This window comes from Dermacentor albipictus, chromosome 1 (assembly GCF_038994185.2).
Source record: "Dermacentor albipictus isolate Rhodes 1998 colony chromosome 1, USDA_Dalb.pri_finalv2, whole genome shotgun sequence".
In the NCBI taxonomy this organism is placed as follows: Eukaryota; Metazoa; Arthropoda; class Arachnida; order Ixodida; family Ixodidae; genus Dermacentor; species Dermacentor albipictus.
This window is the reverse complement of record NC_091821.1, coordinates 387008744-387029718: the sequence shown is the minus strand read 5'-3', so window position 1 is coordinate 387029718 and position 20975 is coordinate 387008744. Positions and strand designations below refer to the sequence as shown.

General features: G+C 45.5%; 1 protein-coding gene across 1 annotated transcript in view; it reads left to right on the top strand.

Moving 5' to 3' along the window:
- Window positions 1-20975, top strand: part of LOC135902476 (uncharacterized) — an 867879-nt gene that overhangs the window by 588064 nt on the left and 258840 nt on the right. The window lies entirely within an intron of this gene.

The window sequence follows — 20975 nt, the reverse complement described above, 5'->3', positions numbered from 1 at the left end:
AAGTGAAGTGGCGACGCAAGCAGCACTAACACCAACGACACCATCATACATACTCGGTTCGCACTGATGGATCCTCTGACGACAGCTTCCAGGTCGGGCACAGCCACAGGGCTCAGCATGACATCCAGTTTGAGCACGTTCACTGTAAACGCTACGCGAACCCCCGAGCCATTCATCACCATTTTTGTACCTGTACTCGCCACTAGCGACATGAGCCTCCTGAACAGGCAAAATGTATCTGCAACTCGCGGCGCTGTTGCAAAATGAGGTAAATAATGTGAGAACTAACACCCGTAAGAATATCCTGGTTATAAATGTCGAACATTGCGGCCGCGTTGGAGAACTTACGCCATGTTACTGACTGCAATGGTATGCAAGTCCGCTCTCAGAATACTCCCTGCAAGGAGGTCACTATTGGTATTTTCTATGACATTGACAAGAAAATTTCCAACACAGATTAACCGATACTTCTTAGGCCCCCTGCAAAGGGAGCTCTTATCACACGCGTTTCTCGCATCGGCCGGTCACGTTGTGTGAAGGGTATACATTCAACGGTGAATCGCTTTTGTCACAAGTCAACGGAAGTCATTTTTGGCGTATAGTTCGTCCCTTCATAGCTGCAGAAAATGAATGAAGCTTTTAACAGTTGTGCAGTGTGTGCACAAACGCGATGGCATGCTGTCGTTTCTCCGAACCTCACACCTTTGACAGCTGCAAAGCCACCACTCTGAAGTGCCATAATTGTCTAAGATCCTATCATGCCTCTTTAAGGAATGTACCCTCATTCAGAAAAGAGTGAGCATATTGAATAACACGATAAAGGATGAGTGGCCTCACCGAAAAGGTGCCGGACAATTGTTAGAAAACGACGCCGATGACGTTCCCACCTCTGATGTTCATCAGTGACCTCAACAGCTTCTATCAAGCGCATGTCACATCCGTCATTGCGACCTGCTTTGCCACCCAGGCCAAGTAGACTTGACAGCAAGGACAAGAATGCTGAGGACAAAGAAGCTTCGGATAGCGCAGCTGCTGTTTCTTGGCCTCAACTCCTAGGGCATGGTCCATCCTCGGCCTAACAAGGCACGGTTGCAGCATGTAACTCCCCATCAGCTGCTGAGCAATTGCCAGAGCAAGACCGGCAAGCAGTCGCCAAGCTATATTAACTGGTTTACACTCTTCTGAAGTTTTTTCTAAGCCGCACATGCCATCAGCTCGAAGTACCTTACAAGCACTGGACGCGTTGCCACCAGTGCTTTCGTGCCTTGAGTAGGCATCATGGCTTTTATGAAATGAAGGCCTTTGGAGAATGGCCGTACACGTCGCTGGCGCGGAAAGCAACAAAAACATTCCTTCAGAATTCCAAATCGATGGGTCTCTGCGACCATTCATAACTTCGAAACTTCTTAAGCGCACGAAGGACGGTACACGAAGGAACAACAGGACAAGGCGTTTTCTCACAACTAAAAGATTTATACGAAGTGAGCAGAAATATGTAGGCACGAAAAAAGAAGGGAGGCATGGCGCATGCGCAGCAAAACAGGGTTAAGAAAAGCCAATAATAAATCTCGAAAATAAACGAATACTGTAAATACCTGCAACATAACTGACAGCCGGGCTAGTTGGTCTTGATTCATCTCACAATTGACCTGTCCAGTGCAAGAAACAACACGAACGGCAGAGAACCACGCACGGACAGCGCTTACTCTTGAATTAATATTTATTGAAGATGACGTAAACGCGAACGTGAATACGGATGAGCGACAGAAACTGGAACAACACGAAAACACGGAAGGCGAAGCAATCTGTTAACCGCTCGTGCGTGTTCTTGAAGATTTCGATCTTCTTATCGCTTAAAGTAAAAGACGGCTGGCTGATTCCCTTCGTACTGTTTTTGCTAAGGTGATAAGTCTCTAGGTTTATTCTTTTGTTCATGTCGCTGTGTCTAAGAACGCCGTGTTATTAAACAATGGCTCGCACTGGACAGATTCCGAGATCAGAAAAGGCCGCGTATCCAAACTACATTGCAAGTGGGTCCCGTGAGAAGGGGGCACGGTGGACGAAGGCAGCTGTCAGGCACGAAGACGAAGCAAAATATATGTAAAATTGGCTCGCCCCATATGTTCACAAGCTTGCGCAAAACTTAAAGAATGTCGCATCCCAATATTGTGCGAGCGTTGTTTTCGCATCGCCCAAGTAGCTGAGAAGCTTTTGCGCACGTGTGAAGCACGGGTAGAAGGCGAACCTAAAACGAAAAATTAGTGTACCGTCATACACAGAAGTCCGTTGTTTCTATGTGGCAAAATAGAGTCTACCAGAGCCCTCTGTCCTACTGCAATATCTACATTGAATAGACTGGAAGGTGCGCCAACGTCAGATTATTAGAGTACTCCAGAAAATTCAAAAATAATGGCCGATTTTCAAACCTAGTAGGCGCACTGCACGAAAGATCAGTGCGAGCCACTGTTTAATAACGCGGCGATCTTAAACAGACACAGCGACACGAACAAACTAATAATCCTAGAGACTTATCACATTAGCGAAAACTGTACGAAGGGCATCAGACAGCCGTTTATATTCATAAGCGGTAAAGAGATCGAATTCTTCAAGCACATGCACAAGTGGTAAAGAGATCGCGTCGCCTTTCATGTATTCTCGTTTTATGTTGTCTAGGATTCTGTCGTGCATGCGTATTAGCGTTGACGTTTACGTCGTCTTCAATAAATATTCATCTGAGAGTCAGCACTGTCTGTGTGTGCTTCGCTGTCGCCTGTGTTGTTTATTGCGCTGGACCAGTCAATTCACAGAAGAAAATACGTGTTGGCTAACTATCATGAAAGGCAAATTCTTTATCGCGGAGCATGACAGTCCGCAGTTTGCTTACCTTGTATCATTGGACAAGTGAGACAACTTTCTGGCTGTTCTATGATTGGCGTTTCATACCAATCACATCATCGAACACTGCCGGCGCACGAAATCTGTTGCGGAACTCTCCTTCAGAGCTTCGCTCTACCGCTGCTGTAGTGGAATACTGGGCTCGCGTTTCAGCGAGGCCATGCACATACAAAGCTGAATAAGGGGGGAGGGGGGGTGGCAAACATTCCCAGACTTTGCAGTGAACGACTTCATATTCATCCCCACTACCATCGGGGTGTGAAGCACTCAACTAGATGCCTGCGTATTAATATTGCACAAATGTAATTAGTCCACTATACCCCAAAAGTGAGTTGCCGACGGTCCGCGTCATGGCAAAATGTCTTTAGCTAGCACGCGTCTCATTCGATCGGCCCTGGTGGCGTTTGTAATACTTCGCTTGGCGCGCACTCGCGAATGTTCTCTCGGTGGAAGGGTCACATTTCGACAGCTTGGTGAAATGAAACGCATTTTCTGCATCTCTCTGTGTGTTTGTTGCGCCCCTATAGAACACAGACTGCCGCAATTTCGCTCTTCTTTCAAGAACAAAGAAACTGCCTTTGTTCTGTGTATAATCGTTCACGTAATCCGGAATGACACTTTGTTAAAGTTATGGTTTGGACTAGCTAGCTCTGAATCGGCGCTAACCTTCTGGTCTAACTCGGAAATGGCGATGCCGCCACTTGCATACTTAAGCTTACTGTACATCTCCATGCCGGCCCACAATTTACGAAAACCTACTATCCGCCCTCTACGAATGGCCGTATTGCGACGTGCGCTGTCAGGCAGTAGAGCCGAGACATTCGAGCCGAGATCTGCCCTGTGACTATCCTCAGTTTGAAGTACAGAGGCAACTGCTTTCATGCGCAATTTCACAACTGGAAGACTGGCTGTGCCCTGCAGACCAGATTATAGAGCGCAGAATTCGCCGTACATGGACGCACATGGTAGAGAACGCGTTACTGCGCTTTTCTTCTTTTTCAGCGCAGGAACCCGATGCTCTATTCATCTGGCCCCAGCCACAAAAGCAATGGGCCTGTCTGATTTTCGATTGAACGAGCACATATTGTGGTGCGCACGTGTGTTCGGCAAGCTTTCTTTCCCGGTAATATTTTTTCGTGTTTGGAGCAGTAACCTTGATACTGAAACAAAATGAAAGCGAGGCAAACACAAACGTACAAGCGCAGAAGGCCTCGTCTTGCCTTCTGTCCATCCCTGTTTCATTTTCTTTTTTTTTGCAGTAAACGCTAAAGAGGATGTGCGAACAACGTCAATAATGTACTTTTGCAGAGCTTGTTATCCTTTTGCTCGTATCCCTTCCTCTGTGTAGGGCAGTCAGCCGCATTCTTTTCCGAATAACCTCTCTATCTTTCTCTCATCCTATTCTCTTGTCTATCTTGAAGTTTGAAGAGCTTTATTCAATTTCTCTGAAGAAAAATTCAGATAAGTTAATAGACGCATGAATAGAAACTCTTTAGTTTCATCTAATCACTTTGACAAGAATTGCGTGATTTGCGTGAACACTGTCGCTGACATTATTTTAACCAACAAAGGAAACTTAATGACATTATTATTTCTGCATTCCGTCAAAGTTTCATCAAAGGTAGAGACCAATTCCAGAGGTAATTAGAAAAAAATGAGGCTAAAAAGAAAAAATGAGTGCCAGGCGCCGCCACAACCGAGACGTAGGCGCATTTCATAACTGCGTTTGGAGCGCACATCTGTTCTTTCGACGGCAAGTTGCTTCTAACTTCTCCGGCATTTTTCGGAAATCAAAGGAGGCGTGTTATTGACAACTTGAATGTCGTTGAATAAGCTGGAGATATCCTACAAGGTGCGCAAACTCACTCAATGAAGTCTAGATCAAAAGACCGTGAGTTGTAAAGAGAGTTTCTGCTTCCATAGCCACACTGAGCTCGCTCCGTGGCAGCGAAAATGCGCCACTCGGTACACAGCAGTGACGAAATTGAGAAACCTACTTTCATTGGTACCATACTGATAAGTGAATTAGCCTATCATTTGTAGGCATACTGGTGCCATAAGACTAACAAAATAGAAAAATGAAGAAATGCATATACATTAAAAAGCCATACTGCTGATAGGTATGAAAAAAATTAATTGCCTCACCGAATAAGACCCTGAGGAAGCGGCTGATGAAAGGGGCTGCCGAAAAGACACCGTTTACCGGGAAGGCCCGATTAAGATCTATGTAATTGCATCTCACTAGGCGCTGCTTCTTTGAGATTAATGGAACATTGAGTTATTACTTTTACAGTTGTCACATTACCTTTGGGAATAAGATTTCAAATTGCAGAAAGGAGTAGCACGACCACTGGGATTCGTTGAGATGTACAAATTAAAGGCTGTGCGAAGGAATGAAAATGTACACTCTGAGGGCATAACATGTCAAAAGAACGGTCGAACTACTGCTTCTAGCTGTCGAATATTGTCCCAGGTGCACTCGGCGAGATTAACTCAGAAAAACTGAAATATGAGAGCATTTAGTCCGTAATGAGTGCTTTTCTAATGAATACTTTTTCTTTATTCTTTTTTTTTGGTTTCCGCACTTGAAGTTCAAATTAATTATGCAGGGAAAGGCAGCTCGTACATGGGCGCGACTTCGAGGAGAAACGCCGAACCACGAACTTGTCACGCCTACGAAAAGCAACGTACTATCGGCCAAAAAATTAAACGGACCACGGCTCAAGTGGCCGGAGCGACTGCGGGGCCACACCGGGGCGTTGCTATCGCGCTCCGCGCGCTGACGGCGAGAGTGCCCTGAGTGACGCCAGACTTCGCCCTCACTCTCACGTGGGGTCTCGTCACGCTTGATAAATATCTAGTGCACCATTCGGTTGCTCTGCTGCTGACGGTCGTGACGAAGGGGACCGTGCGTCGCCGGTAGTCCAGCACATGGCGCTGTAGTGCAGTAGCGGGCGGCCGCAGCGCATCGAAGCGCGGGCTCAGAAGGAGTGAAGACCCCTTCTGGTTGTTGCTTTGCTTACGTTCACCTTGCGTTCACCGCTGCTCCATTTTAGGCTGCATAACACAGGTAGCAGCAACGGTGGTGATAGTGATGTGCGCTTTTTCACGCCAGCCCGATAAGTTATAGGCGCGAAGCTTTCCTGAGGGCACGGCTTTTCTGTCAAGGGTACTTTTCCGGCAGTGTCTCCAGCAGTGGGTTTACTATTTACATGAGTGGCGCCTCTGAAAACTGCTTTAGTTAGCTACTACAATGCGTAAGCCGTTATGAAACTTTTCAAAAGTACGGCCAGGAAAAGATAATTGGGAAGACGAATCGGAGAAACTGGTTAGTTAGTCGTGAAAGTTTATTCACGGAAGCATTCGATGACTTGACGGGGTCCTCAGTGCGATGAAAGGTTGCCGTCGACCGCGATGACTTGGCTTACTCGCCTTGGCATCGAGTCGTAGAGCGCCGCCACTATAGCTTCGGACGTCCGCGCAGCGCTTCCCGCTATCTAACTTATTGCGCGGACGTGAAAGAGCGCGCGTCACCGTAGCCGCCGTTGCGGCTACTTGCGTTATGGTGCCTAAAATCGAGCAACGGTGCAGGCCGGCGACATGCACTAATATGAAACACAAGGTGAATAACCAAAACAACAATCACAACGGGTCTTCGTTCCTTCTAAGTGCCGCGCTTTGATGCGCTGCGGCCGCCCGCCACTGCACGACAGCGCCATGTGCTGGACTACCGGCGACGCACGGTCCCCTTCGTTGCGACGTCAGCAGCAGAGCAACCGAACGGTGCACTAGAAATTCCTCAAGCGTGACGAAGCCCCGCGTGAGAGTGAGGGCGAAGTCTGGCGTCACTCGGGGCACTCTCGTCGTCCGCGCGCGGAGCGCGACAGCAGCGCCCCGGTGTGGCCCCGCAGTCGCTCCGGCCACTTGAGCCGTGGTCCGTTTACTTTTTTGGCCGATAGTACGTCAAAGCGCGCAGTTGTTTTCTCCTGCGTGGCCACACAGAATCGGCCCACCTACGAGTCATGTGTACTCCGCCTACAGTTGCCTCATTCGCTGTTGGATTTAGACGAAATAATTATCTTAGCGGACACATTCAGTGCGGAGGTTTAACGGCATTGAGAAATACAGTCGAGTTGGTGCAGGACAACGAGAAGGATGAGAGAGAAGAAACATAGGGAAGTTGACCAGACGCGTGTCCGATTTGCTAACGTACACAAGAGAAAGGGGATTAAGGGAGCAAAATCAACAAAGCAAGGAAAAGAGACAGACTGCAATCGCAGAGTGCAAACGAATGGACCTGACCTTCATCCTACAATCGGACACTGAGACCGGTCTCTTTCATGAACAGTACTAAGGTCCGTGCTGCCTTGCAAGTCTGAGACACGTGTGCGATTATCATCAAAGCACCTTCGTCTCTGAAAATGATTTGTAATCTAGCTGACTTATTGGAGTCCGAAATCGTCGCGCTCGAAGTATATAACGAAAAGAAAAACATAATATCTTGAGTAAGCGACTCGGTAGTCGAGAGCCTCGCTGCTTCGTCGATAGAAGCTACTAGGGGGCTACTGAGCAGAACCACGCAAGATCCTTTTCTTTAAATGCTGCACCAAATTGCTTGCGTTGATACGGAATATTTAAATTGCTTTAGACTTTATTTAGCAGAGGCTCGTGCCCCATCCCTGGATTGAAATACTGAATACTCTTTAATAATGTTCGACTTGAAATCTTTATAATTTCCAAGAGCGGAACTCCCGAAGTTTTCTCGAAGACCGCGATGCAGATTTGTTTTTGAAGCAGCTACCTCTGGCAGATATACTATAGATAGACGCTTCGCATCTCGTAGGCCACACAAGGATTTCTCGGCAGTACCAGCAGGTGGCGCGAGAGGGGAGTCCGGTTACCTAGTTTCGCGTTTCTCAGCGTTAGCACGCACCGGTGCTCCATGCCTTTGGGACGCCACGCGCTGGCTTCGCGGTGGCGGCGCTACGTGGTGCTGAGTGTTCTTGTGGAAACTCGAAAGAGGAGCCCCACTGCAGTCCTCGCCTCACATAAAAATCGTCTAAACGATGGCAACACATCGTCTTGCTATATTAATTAAATGTTAGACGCATTTCCGTGGACAGTAATCGTAAAATCGGTACTGCCGAACATGTTTAGTAGAGGAAAAGCGAAACAATTATTTGATTGATTATTTCCGGCCCTTTTCAGGAAGAATAGCGAAGTAACAGCAAACAAGGAAAACTGGTCGGTATCAGATTTTACTTGGAAAAGCTATAGACCATGTCAGGACTGTTGAAGACCAACATTCATTTTGCGCTGTTCCCTTCCTCTTAAAACGTCAGAAATAATCAGTACAGTTAACCTCCGGATTTCTAAACATTTTTCAATTACTGCACAAAAAGGCTTGCTGGGACTTGGCATCAGCACTAACGGAAGTGGATGTTCGCATCATCCCTAGAGAGTCCAGGGCAAAAAAATGATGTAGAGCATTTGTGAATTACGTGGCAGAACTCTAATGATAACATATTGCCCTGCCACTGCCTTTTTTTTATGTTCACAGACCGAGCAGCGGAAGCTTGAAAGGTTAGGGTTGAGCATCTCACTGTATGTATTTTAGAATATTTTCTTAAATATTGTGCTCAGAAATGATATGCTTGCGAATGCTCATGCAGCATAACGCAGAGACACCAATGGAATATTCGTTGTGCACACCATTGTGCAAATCTCGCGTGTACGCAACATACCTTCGGAGTGGTTATGCTTTCTTTTCGTTTACAGCGCTACTATACTGCACTAAGGATTCTAAAACTGCACGAAGTGATAATGTATTTTGACCTAGTGCCATTTCCTCTTTTGATGACGCCAATAATAAGCAATTGTTCCGAAAAAAGTTCACATCGCTGAAACACGCGCGGGGATCTACATCTGGAATAATTATGATCACCTCTATTTGACAAGAAAAGAACTGAAATGATAGAGGAAGCGCACATGGATAAAAAAATTGCAATTAGAAGCCAGGACAGTACATACCGTCTGAAGAGAAAGCAGAGTTCATTTTGACCATGAAAATAACTCCTAAGCGGTACTGCTGCTGCGTGCACAAGCAGCGTTTCACTTTTCAAGCTTTTCTGTTTTGTGCTGAGTAAATGCTGTATCTTCTCGCGAACGTGCACGGGTTACACACACAAACTGCGGTGTTGAGTTGACTATAAAACATCTACTGTCCCATCTTTCGAAAATGATAAACATGACCTCTGCACAGCTCTAAATCAGTTAGATAGACAACCGTTCACTTTGAACAAGATCTTGGGACCATGGCATCGCTTATCGCAGCTACAAAAGGCCACAAAAGCGCTGCTGTGATATTTAAACGCTACCAGGTTGAGTCAGCGTCTGTGATCCGGACTGAGTGACCGATCGATATCCCCAGTGGACTTTCTCTTCTTCTTTACAAATTTCCCTCCCCTTTTCCCTTTCGTCAGTGTAGGGTAGCCAACCGGACTTAGTCCTGGTTACCCTCCCTGCTTTTCATTCATCATTTGCTCTCTCTTTCTCTCAACATCACTTCGAGCTCTTTCTCAAATTATTTATTCACTTCAACTGATCCATAGGGAGACGGAGCCTGCTAACCTACGAAAAAAAAAAAAAATGCGGCAGATTCAACGCCCTGTAAGAATCGATGTTAAGCGAAGCAGTGTGCGGGGAGCCAACCAAGTTAACGAAACGGTCATGAGAGCACGAAGACGTAGGCGGCTGTTTCATAACCTACATGACACGGATGGCATGACATTCTTGTCATGGCCTATCATTTCTGTTCTTCATACAATCTTCTCATACTATGCGAATTTTCGTACCTATCAGGTTAACAAAAGGACTATTAGAGCACCAAGATATAGGCGGCTGTTTCATGACCTACATGACATGGATGGCATGACATTCTTGTCATGGCCTATCATTTCTGTTCTTCATACACTCATGTCATACTATGCGTATTTTGGTACATGTAAAGTTAACGAAACGACAATGAGAGCACCAAGACGAAGGCAGGTATATATTAATTAATTAAATTATTATTAATTTAGTAAATTTCATACTGCAGACCTAGAACAGGTCCAAGCAGGGTGGTTAAACAGAACAATATTACTATGCATTATGCAATCAAGTAGGGTGGTAAGATACAACAGTAGTACAATGAGTTAATCAATTGAAACAGACAACAACGAGTTATTCCAGTATGTTATAGTTCGGGGAAAAAAGAATACTTGAATACATCCGTCCGTGCAAAATAAGGTGTTCGTGAATTTGGGTGATGGTGTCGAGTAAGCCTAGACGTTGTACTGGAGAGATACGATGCAGGATTAATTGATAAGTCTCCATTACTAAGCATCGAAAGAAATCGAATTCTTAAGTGTTACCTTCGCTGCTCAAGGACTTTGAAGCCATCAAGACGCATTATTTCTGAGGGGGAATCATTGCGAGAGAATTTTGAATATATGACTCGTACGGCTTTTTTCTGTACCCTTTCGAGACATTTAATATTTTGTTTAGTAAACGGGTCCCAAAGAACACATGCATATTCAAGTTTCGGTCTAATTAATGAATAATAAGCAAGCAGTCTTACGTTAGGTGGGGAATTTCTAAGTTTATGTCGCAAAAAATATAATTTATGCAAGGCTGAAGAACAGATATTATCAATGTGTAAATTTCATGATGAGTTTATTTATTTATTTATTTATTTATTTATTTATTTATTTATTTATTTATTTATTGAACATACCTTACAGGCCCCTTTACAGGGCATTGAGTAAGGGGGGTAATAAAGAAAGTACAAAGTAATTTGTCGGTGTACAACGTAGGGCTCAAATTTGCAGTTTAACATAAAGGAGAGGAATCGATGATAATGTGGTATGGCGGCAAGTACAAGGTCGGGCGGGAAAAAGGATAACACGAAAAGAAAAAAAAATATTGGCTGGCATTATACATATGGAAGAACTGGATACAAGAACTATAAAGTATACCGATTACAATGACAACAGTAACAAGAAAAGAAACTACAACCAAAGATAGACTGACAAATATGCAGAATCTAGGCGCATGAACAGTTGGCAGGGTTTAAAATACGCACAATGGTAGGGCATGGTAAAAACGCAGGAACTAATGGCGTGCACAGTAAAAACATTTATCAATATAAGGAATGCAGTTGTTACTAATTTTTAAGCTCAAATACTTATATTTTGTTTCTTCCTGCAAAGGCAACGAGCCTAACGTGTAACTAAAGGTTAGTGGAGCTTTCTGACGAGTGAAACGAAGAAAGACCGTCTTTTCAGCGTTAAGCCGCTTTCCCCACGTTTTGCACCAATCAATAATGCCAGCCAGAGAAGCATTTAAATGAGTTTGATCATTGATTGAAGTGATTTCTCTAAGAAGCACACAGTCGTCCGCAAACAACCTACCAGGTTCTGTCAAAGTGGCAAAAGTTCGCTAAGAAGTGCTTCGCATTTAATATCTCGTTTCGTATCAGGATCCTATTGAGTATGCAAATGTTTAAGCGCATGCGCGAATACTAAATTCGGCAGCCACTGAAAAGAGGACGTGGCTCGTGCTTTGGGGTCGTTGCGTCACCTAATTTTTAGCACGCTCTAACAATCTGGCGTGGGGTGCACAAAAATAGTCGTACGTCATGTGCGCTGCGTGCGCATCTTTTGTCGCAGCAAATGCTCGACATCTCCAGAAACGCATTCGTTTCAGTCCCACCCCTACCCGCGAGCGTGCGTCTGGCGTACGTTGTTGTTGTTGTTTATTAATTGCGGCGATAAATTGGCCCTGCAGTATAAAAAATGGCTGTGGCTTAGGTAAGGTTAAGCCCAGGATGCGAAGCATACTAGCCTTTATTTTAGTTGTTGAACCACTGTTTAGCCTGGTGAACTGCTGTTGCTTGGCTATATTTGGTTCGGCTAGACGAAGAAACAACTCATGCGTTACTCTGCTTCGCCTCGGACGCCCCGCATTGGACGCGGTGAGCGTCGAGCAACGCAGCGTTCGGCGCGGCAACGAAATGTGCGCCTGAGCAAGCGACGCACGCCTGAGCCTTAGAAACAGCTCGTTTCTAAGGCAACACCGCATTCACTAGAGGCGCTTTTGTACCGCTTTGAAGCATCGTACTCGTGGCTCAGTGGTAGCGTCTCCGTCTCACACTCCGGAGACCCTGGTTCGATTCCCACCCAGCCCATCTTGCAAGAGTTGAGCCAAAGCCACTTCTCCTCTGTCGTGACGTCACGGTGTCACGTGGTATTCAAGGCGACACCGCCGCGCCTGAGGAGCTGGGTTGAGCTCTCGTAATATGCTTCGCATAAAAGTAACCTCTCTCAGGAAGCAAATTTCCCTGCGGGCAGATATCTCCCACGGGCCATGTTTATTGGCTCCGTGACTGCCACTTCGATCACGTTTGCGGCCTGGCGTCGCTGAATTTCGTCGTTTTCCGGCTTGCTGTCGATAGAGCGGCCCCTTGCAGTGTGCTGTAGCAGCAGTCCTGAGAAGCGCTGTGATTTATACCGTCGCATTATTTACCTTTTCTGCTACTTTATCGCACTTATTACAGGGGCCCTGCAACACGTTTTCGGCATAGTAAATAAATAAAACGAGATACGAGACTCTGTAGAGGCGCTTACACCGGGATGAATGTGTAGCCAAGACATCGCGCCCTACACCAATCAGCCGCGCTTCCACTCGCCGCAGTATAGCTCGCTCAAGTTACGTATGGTATGTGCAAATGTTGCGCACCGCCTTCACCGACAAGGACATGGTCCGAGCCCTTCGTATCTCGCTTGTTGCCTCGCTTGAGTTCTTGTTAGAATGCCCAACTTTCCGCAGTGGTCGCTGGGTGCTGCGAAGCATGTTTCAACAGCTTTACCTTTCACGAACTGCACTTAATAATATATTGTTTCTGAACAGCTCTGCTTCAACTCGGTATGAGGCTCATAAAGCTCTACTGGAATTTGTTTTCAGCCACGGGAATAGATTCTTGCATTTGACGCTCGTATTCTGGGTATGACTGCTTGATGTGTTCTTTATTCATATCTCTCTCTCTCTCTCTTTCTTTCTTTCTTCCTATATTGTCTTCCCTTTCTATTTGTTTCTCTTCTCTATATGGGAATGCCCGTACTCTCCCGGGGGAACGCACAAAATAGGTAGTTGAGACACCTGGGAGACCCTGCTGCGCAGCTCGGACTCTGAGCTCCAGCTCCGGCTCGTCCAACTGGCTGAAGAGGCTGCTGGGACCCAAGACCTTCCAGCCTGCATCTGAGGAGGCGGCACTCGCCCCCTGACCTGCGTGTCGGGGGGTGGGTAGATCACCTTTTCCGTTGGACATTAAAGTTTATTCTATCTATCTTGTTATAATGGGGTACAAAGTTAAACAGACAGGAGGCGGCAGCTACATATATCTGCCGTATGTATTACCTTTTTTTTGAGCTGCTCGGTAGCTGATGTCTAAAATTGGCATTGTCGCAAGGAGAGCGAAGCATTGACAGGTAACTCTATCGGCGGGGTATAATTTCATATTGTGCATATGAAGCTAAGTGTGGTTTTGTACACTTTAAGGGCATCCACCGACACTACGCAATATCGGCGTATCCTGCAGTACGAATAAGGGGAAATTCGAGATCGCTTCTTGGGCGTAGAGTGCTTTTTAGCAATTAAACGAGTTTATGTTGTAGACGGATGAGTATTTTTTACAGATTAAGCTACCGCGCTTTAAAAAATTCTATACCGTATCCACTCCAAAAAACTTTTAACATGAATGTAGATCGACATGAATTTCTCCGAGAAATAGAACAAAATATAATTCGTCGACCCATATATAGGTCGACCCATATCCTTTAAAAAAAGTAACTTTGAAAATGGCAGATCTTTATTAGTCGTAAGTGCGGTTACTAAACCTGGCTAGTCAATTCCACAAGCTATATCCTCGTGTGAACTGTTTGTGAAGTCATCCTCATCGGATGCTTTGCATGCATTCTCGAGATCGGAAATGACATCGTCATCATCGCATTGGAGTGCGTTGGGTATGCAACATTTTTTAAACGACTCTGGATAATCTCAAGGCTGGCTTTACCGCGGACATGGCGGAGGAACTCCGTTAGCTCGGTACATTTGCTAGCTTTATACTCACGAATATATCTCGACATCTCTTGATTATGGATATAGCTCCATAGTTCACTGGAGTTAAAATTTAGAAAAAAAAATGAGGTCGACCTATATTCGAATAAGTACGGTAGCTCCGATACGAATGCGATATGAAAAGCTGCGAGTGTGATAGAGCGAGGAAAACTTCAATCCCCTTTCGTACACTTTTGGTGTCGCCACGCTGTTTTGCTCCTAACGAATATTTCACATACGATAATGGGCATTTTATTTATAACAGGAGGCGTTGACCAGTTAGCGCTCGCATGTACGCGCAATCCAAATGGCTCGCGCATGCAGACAGATGATAAACCGAAAACATCTTATGTAAACCCATTATCCTATGTTGTGGCGAGTATAGGGATTAAAAGGTAATGGTTTCCCTGCAAATTTAGTTCTTTCACTCCCCTTCCCTCTTCCCCAGTGCAGAGTAGCAGACTAGAGCGCACTAGCTCAGGTCGACTTCTCTGTCTTTCCTATCAATAAATTCTATTCAATTTCTTATTTTAGTTCTGAGCAATCAAAACACAACGAAACACCCTTATCCGACTACCAGTTTTGTGGAAGCATAAACTACAATGTACCTTGGCCGGAAAGTTTAGTTACTTCTACCTCTTTTGTCTCCGAATAGGTAACTCGGTGATCGATATACTGACATAACAATAGCGTAGCTGAGGGTACAGAACTTTGTGTATATTTAACTGTAACTGTTCCCACTGCTTTTGAATATCCGGAGCTAATCAGTCTTTTTAACGTTTGGAAGAACCTATGCTTGCGAGAGGCAGCAAGAAGAACGGATACTTATTCAATGACACTTAAAGGAACGTTATCGACAAATTGTTCGCATGCAACGATGGTCACAACTGATTACATGGTGTTGAGGCGCTAAGGCGGCCGTTACGTCAAAATAGAGCAAAAACAAGTCTATGCGCAACCGGTTTATTCTCTTCATCGGAGGCCCCACAGGCGCTGACTTTAGACTGAAATAAGACCGTGTGCAAATTTTCACAAGCACCAACGTTCCGTTAGCGCTTAAGGTTAAAGGCATTGCATCACTGACAAAATATATTTCCCTCAGAGAGCGAGAACAGCGCTTTTCTGCGCTTACTCAGTTCGTCCTTCGCTATTGGGAAGGGGAAGCCAGAAGGCACACGATGGCGGCGTGCCCAAATGTTCATAGATGGCAGCGCTCATGGTGACATGTCGCGAAGCAGCGCGCAAGCAACTCTTCCTGGGCAGAAGAAACAGCGGCCTATAGCAGGCACCCGGCGTCTGGCAATGCTGTCAATGTCTGTCACGAACGAGAGCCGCCAGTGATGTTGGAAGCATCGCACGTCGACGCCGAACGACATGAGACGAAACCTTATTGGCTTAGCCGCCGGGAAACCATCGGCATTAGTAGGCGCCCACTGAAATATTGGATCGGTAACGAGCACTGGCGCCGGTGCCGGGGAAATGACATCACTTTGAGATTGTGAGCCCTGACAATGTTTTGAAACGTTGAATTATTGGAAGTTGAAAGGCATACAATGTGTATGAAATGTTTTGTGATTGATAATAACGCGCTGCGGTCACCAATATATTTTTGAATAAATCAGTGAAGATACTATGAGCTGGTCCGAGCAACTTTGGTATTTAAATATTAAAGCATCTATCTAGCATACTGAAATATAAGTTCGGACTACCAAACAAAAGGCGACAGCGATGAGCGTCTGAAGTATCCACCTAAATCCTTTCACAAGAAGTGCGGCGCGGCCCTTTTAGCTGTCTATTACGAATTTGTAGATTTATAGCGGGGGTTTGCACATTATATGTACTTGTCTCAGGATATTAGGAATATTCGTGCACTCTTGACGCACGTGACGGCAAAGACAGAGAAGAACTGGATGTTATACCTAGTGATATTGGTGGTGCTGATTGTTTTCTCTTAATCAAACCAGTGCTGACGGTAGCGGTAGACTTACAGCGTTTGGAAGCACGCAGGAGAACGATTTATTTATTCGGTTACTAGTGATATTTTTCTGCAGACCTGAAACCTCTTCTGTTCCAGACGACACTGACATGCGATACTCTGCATTGCCTGAAGCATTACATTTTTTTGTATATTGAAAACAAAAGCTTTTTTTTCTGTTACGAACAACTGCGATATCTATTGACACGACACAAGGGAGAGAATGTGTAGGTGGTTTATTTGCAATTAAGAAAGTTAGCCTTTTTCACATGAAGCAAATAATATGATTGAAAAAGCTATCGTATACCGCCTACTATTGTCTGCCCCACATCAGCCCGTCGTTTATATATGAACTGAGTAGCAGTGTTACTCGAGCTACTGTACACTGTGATGCTGACACCACTTACGTTTTCGGTGTCATGTAACCTGCCGCTTAGAAAATGTTAACTTCTGTTAGCCTCCTGTTGCGCTTAACAAAATTCATTAAACTTACATTGGGTGATGATCTAAACCAAGCGCTAAAGCAACCTACACGAAAATCGAGCACCCGTGATCAGAGCGCATACTCTATTCCTGGGTGGCTTCAGCTATCACAGATTATACGGCGCGTTACCATTGTTGACATAACTTTTGCTAATCTAACAGCAAAAGCTATTTGCCATTTAAAGTGAACCAAATTACGCTGCGATGAAGGCTGCACTAGATATATTAGGAGATGAGTAGTGGAAAGAAAAATAGAATATGGAGAAAAACATTGAAGGAGTCGCTTAATTGGTCTGGAGGTTCACATGAACACTACGGTTGCTCACTAAGGTCAGTCGACTTAAGGAACTGCAGCTATGCAACTGTTACGTGTACAATTCTTGTGACAAGTACAAAGGCGCCAAATGTGAACCCTCATGTGGCTGGTCGAATGAACGCAAAGATGACACCTAAATAATACAACTGTAATGAAGAGGAGTAGCCTGCCTGCGCCACAGTACCATCGCTACCGGCATGAGCTCGTGGTTGCTGTCTTTCGCCGAACGCTTGTGACGGCTACCCGTTCGCGCCCGTTGCTAATAAATCTCTTAGCACAACAAACAGCCTCAAACACGTGATGTTACGCCTCAAGAAGAGCTTATTTATCTGTTCCCTTTTCATTACTGTTCACCCTCTTCTCAATAAACATTATTTTATATTTTTTCCTTTGTACAAAAGACAGCGTAGCAACATACTGTGGTCCTTTCTGCCTTGTTTATATTCCCCTTATCCATTACTCCGTTGTATATTAATGAACGATAGATTTTTATGGTTAACATTCCGGCCTTCTCTCTATATTTTTAATGCGTCAGCATTCTTAGTGCACTTCACCTACATTTCCAGGTTTAGCTTTCTATGTATGGTTGTATCTAAACGCTTTGCCCTCTACCTGAGTAATTTTATTGGCATGTGTTTACAAAGCCTGTCATTAACAAAACTAGGGATGCTGAAGAAGAGGAAGAAAAAAGAAATGTCTGGCCATACCGACCATGCAAAAGTGCATGGCCAGTGAAACTGTTATAAAACCACTCAAATGCCGTCGATGTGGATATGAGATGTTTTCTTGTTCTGCATTGTTTTAGCAAGACACCGTTATTGAGCATTACGATTTTGCACTCTTCGACGCTCACAGTATCCACGCTGCTCTTTGGGAGTGTTTGCGTGGTGTACCCATAGCGGTCTTGCAGTGAACTGGATGAGTTGCTAGGCAGGCCTCCCTTCTATATATAAAGTTTGGTGACGTCATTCCCTGATTCGTATGCAGCTGTTGCCCATTTCCCACCGGTGTAGCTTATGCATCCGTAACCTTTACCGGGAAACACACGCGTGGAGAAGGAACGCGCCTCGCATTGTTCACAGGCGCCTTATCATCCATCATTCGGTTTTGACGCTTGTTTGATGCTTTTCTTTTGAAATGAATACTGAGCTGCGTATTGTATGCCTGATTCCAAAGGAAACAAACACTTTCCGGTTGAATTTTTCTGTTGACGGACACGAAAAATCCCGACCAACTCGAGGCTAACAGCTTCGCTGTAATGTAGAAGTCATCTCACGATTACTCTCGACAGTTTTGCTTTTAGCATTGGTCCACATACTCAGTGACCCAAGTTGGTCCGATGGTTGTTTTCGAACCCTGTTCCCTCAGCACAGCAGCACGGTGCGCTACCTATTCGACAGCTCACTACCAAGTGAACCAGGTAGGCGGGAAAACAGTCAGATACAAACATACATGCGCATGGCGTGGAAAATACCCTAAAAATGCTCCCACATCATTACGTCACTGCCACGCGTGGACATCAGTTTGACGCCAACTTGGGTCGCTGGGTATGTGCCACTGGGCATGAGCCGCTCTTCAACGTGCCTTGTCTTGTCTTGTCTTGTCTTGTGTCCTCAAGAGTGGCGCGTACCCACTACGGAGGATTGGCCAAAAAGCAGGCGGTTTTCCGTATGGTTAGAAGTAGAGAGAAACAAGATTTGTATAGCGGAGCGTGGGGAGATAGAACTGTAATTTAGAAGTGCATTGAAAATATTGTTAAGAATTTTGATAAAATAAGTTAACATAAAGAAATTAAATAATAGAAATGAGGGATAATTTTAGAAATTTAGCAAGGTACTCTTTTTGTCTCTCTAATAAAATTGTAAACTGCCAGAAAAGCATCCCTGTGGCTGGATCCCAGTCAAGTAGCTCCAAAAGAAAGAATGCTTGGCGAGGTTTAGTAAATGAGTATTTCTAATAGTTTTCTTTGTCTTAGAAAGCGGCGGCAAGAGAGAAAGTATTGTTCGATAGTTTCAGGTGCACTGCAAAAAGAACATAGAGGGGACATTGCGAGATCAGACCTGTGTAAGTAAAAATTTAGAGGAGGTTTACAACATCTCAATTTTGTAAAAGAAACTTCCAATTGCCTTGGAAGAACCCAATTATTATTCCATGGGAAGCCAAGATGGTGGAAATCAGAAGACAGTGTTAGCATGGATATTGCAGAGTTTTGAGACATAGCGAAATTTTTGTACCTAGTAGTGGGGACCAAAGCTGATGTCCGCAAAACAGATATGATGGGGCCGTTCAGGGATGCTCGTACGAGTGAATCAGCCATTTCATTCAAGTGCGACCCATGATGTCCCGGTACCCTAAGCAAACTTACTCTTCGTGAGTACAGAGGTACCATCGAACGAAATGTTGTTTGAATTGCTGAATTAAAAATGCACTTAGTGCTGTGCATACAGATAGCGAGTCGGTCACATGCCTGCTTGACGCCAGCTTGAGTAACTGGGTACGTGCGACTGCGCATGTGGTGGCGCTCTTCAGTGTCAAAGGAAATCGTTTTTAAAATTTCTCCTGTGCTCGGCGCAATCGAAGCCACGCCACGCGCGCGACGAGTGGCGGGGCATGTGCGAAAAAGGAGCCCGGCTGCATACACGTTTCAGCATTGGCAGGTAGTACGGTGTGTCGCTGCATTGCATTAGTGCTAATCGCATTAACGTCGACATTGATCGTGAGATCGCTTCTGCTGGCATTGTTTTGGGGGAGGGGGGTCTCATCTCAATACACCATTGAGGTGCGACACCTCGAACGCCTATCCACCGCGTTCCTCATAACGACACCGTTGTGAGACGCTTAACAGATATCAGGGCGCCGTTGCCACTAGGACACCGTACCGTGTTGCCTCACGAGCTGTGTCCCGCCAACGTGTCACCTCCCGCGATTCTTAGAGTACTGTCTGAGGTGCTTAAGCGCAACGCTAAATCTTGCTATCGCAGGTGAAGGCGACAAAGGGACTACTTCGGTTTTTGAAAGAGACGGGATTGGACAAGCGGCTGTGAGAGTGATGTCACGTACCATGCCAGATTGATGGACTCCAACGGACGATGTGTGTGTGCTATGCTATGTGCTCTCTCTCCCTCTCCCCCTTCCCCATCTTTAATCTCCCCCATCCCTCTCCCATGTGTCGGGTAGCAAACCGGTTAAGCTAAACTGGTTAACCTCCCTACCTTTCCTTCTCCACTTCTTCCTTCCTTCCTTCCTTGCTGTCGTTTTCAATGTCAAGCCCTTCGGGTGAAACTGCCCTATTGTATATCAGCGACGCTCGAAATCGCGGAATGTCACCTGTCGAAAAGCATCCCGGGCATAGGTCGTTAGTGTTTGCAGTTGAAGCATACGATAGCGTACGCGGCTCGCAGAAAATTAGGTTGCGTTGTGGAATCCAAAGTGGTCATGAGGCAATGAGTGCCTGAAACTTGTGTGCGCTATCGGCGACAAAAATTTATGAGGCGTTGGTTCCACCAGAAAGGTCAGTTCATTTTCTGTTCGGGCACTTCGCCTGTAATTGTGCAACTGAAGTAATGCGTTCATTGCGCTGCGCTTACTCGATATACAAGTGTGGATTTCAAGATGTATGTGCGGCCTTTAGAGACATACAATTTAGTACGAAAGGTTTGTTACAGTTTTTACGAAGAGTTCCATGAATTTGGCCTCTCAGCCGGAGTACACCAAACGTTACCAAATAAAGAGGATGACGAGGGTCGCGTCGCTGCATTAGATTGCTGCCACTTTGTTTGCCTTTCCTGAAACATTTGTCTAAACGTAGGTCTATAGCACCATCTACATGCGCGGTTCCACACTGCGGGAGCAGTGTGCAACCGCCATGTCAGCTATACCGCAGTCAACAAGGCGAAACAAATGCAACTTGAAAGCAGTGTTTCTCAATTCGTTTGCCTCTGCCGCTACCGGAACCTTGCATTAGCGCCGCAGTCATCACACGTGCTCCTCCAGTGCAGCTCGTTCCATCGCCGGTAGTCATTAGCCTTCTGTAAACGTCGCTCTCGTCTTGTGCGCTTGGCTTCCCAGTCCGCATCGCTTTGATCTCGGGTCGACGCCGCTCTGCGTGCTGCAGGCAGATGTTCACGCCGTCCGCCATCCGCTTCTGTT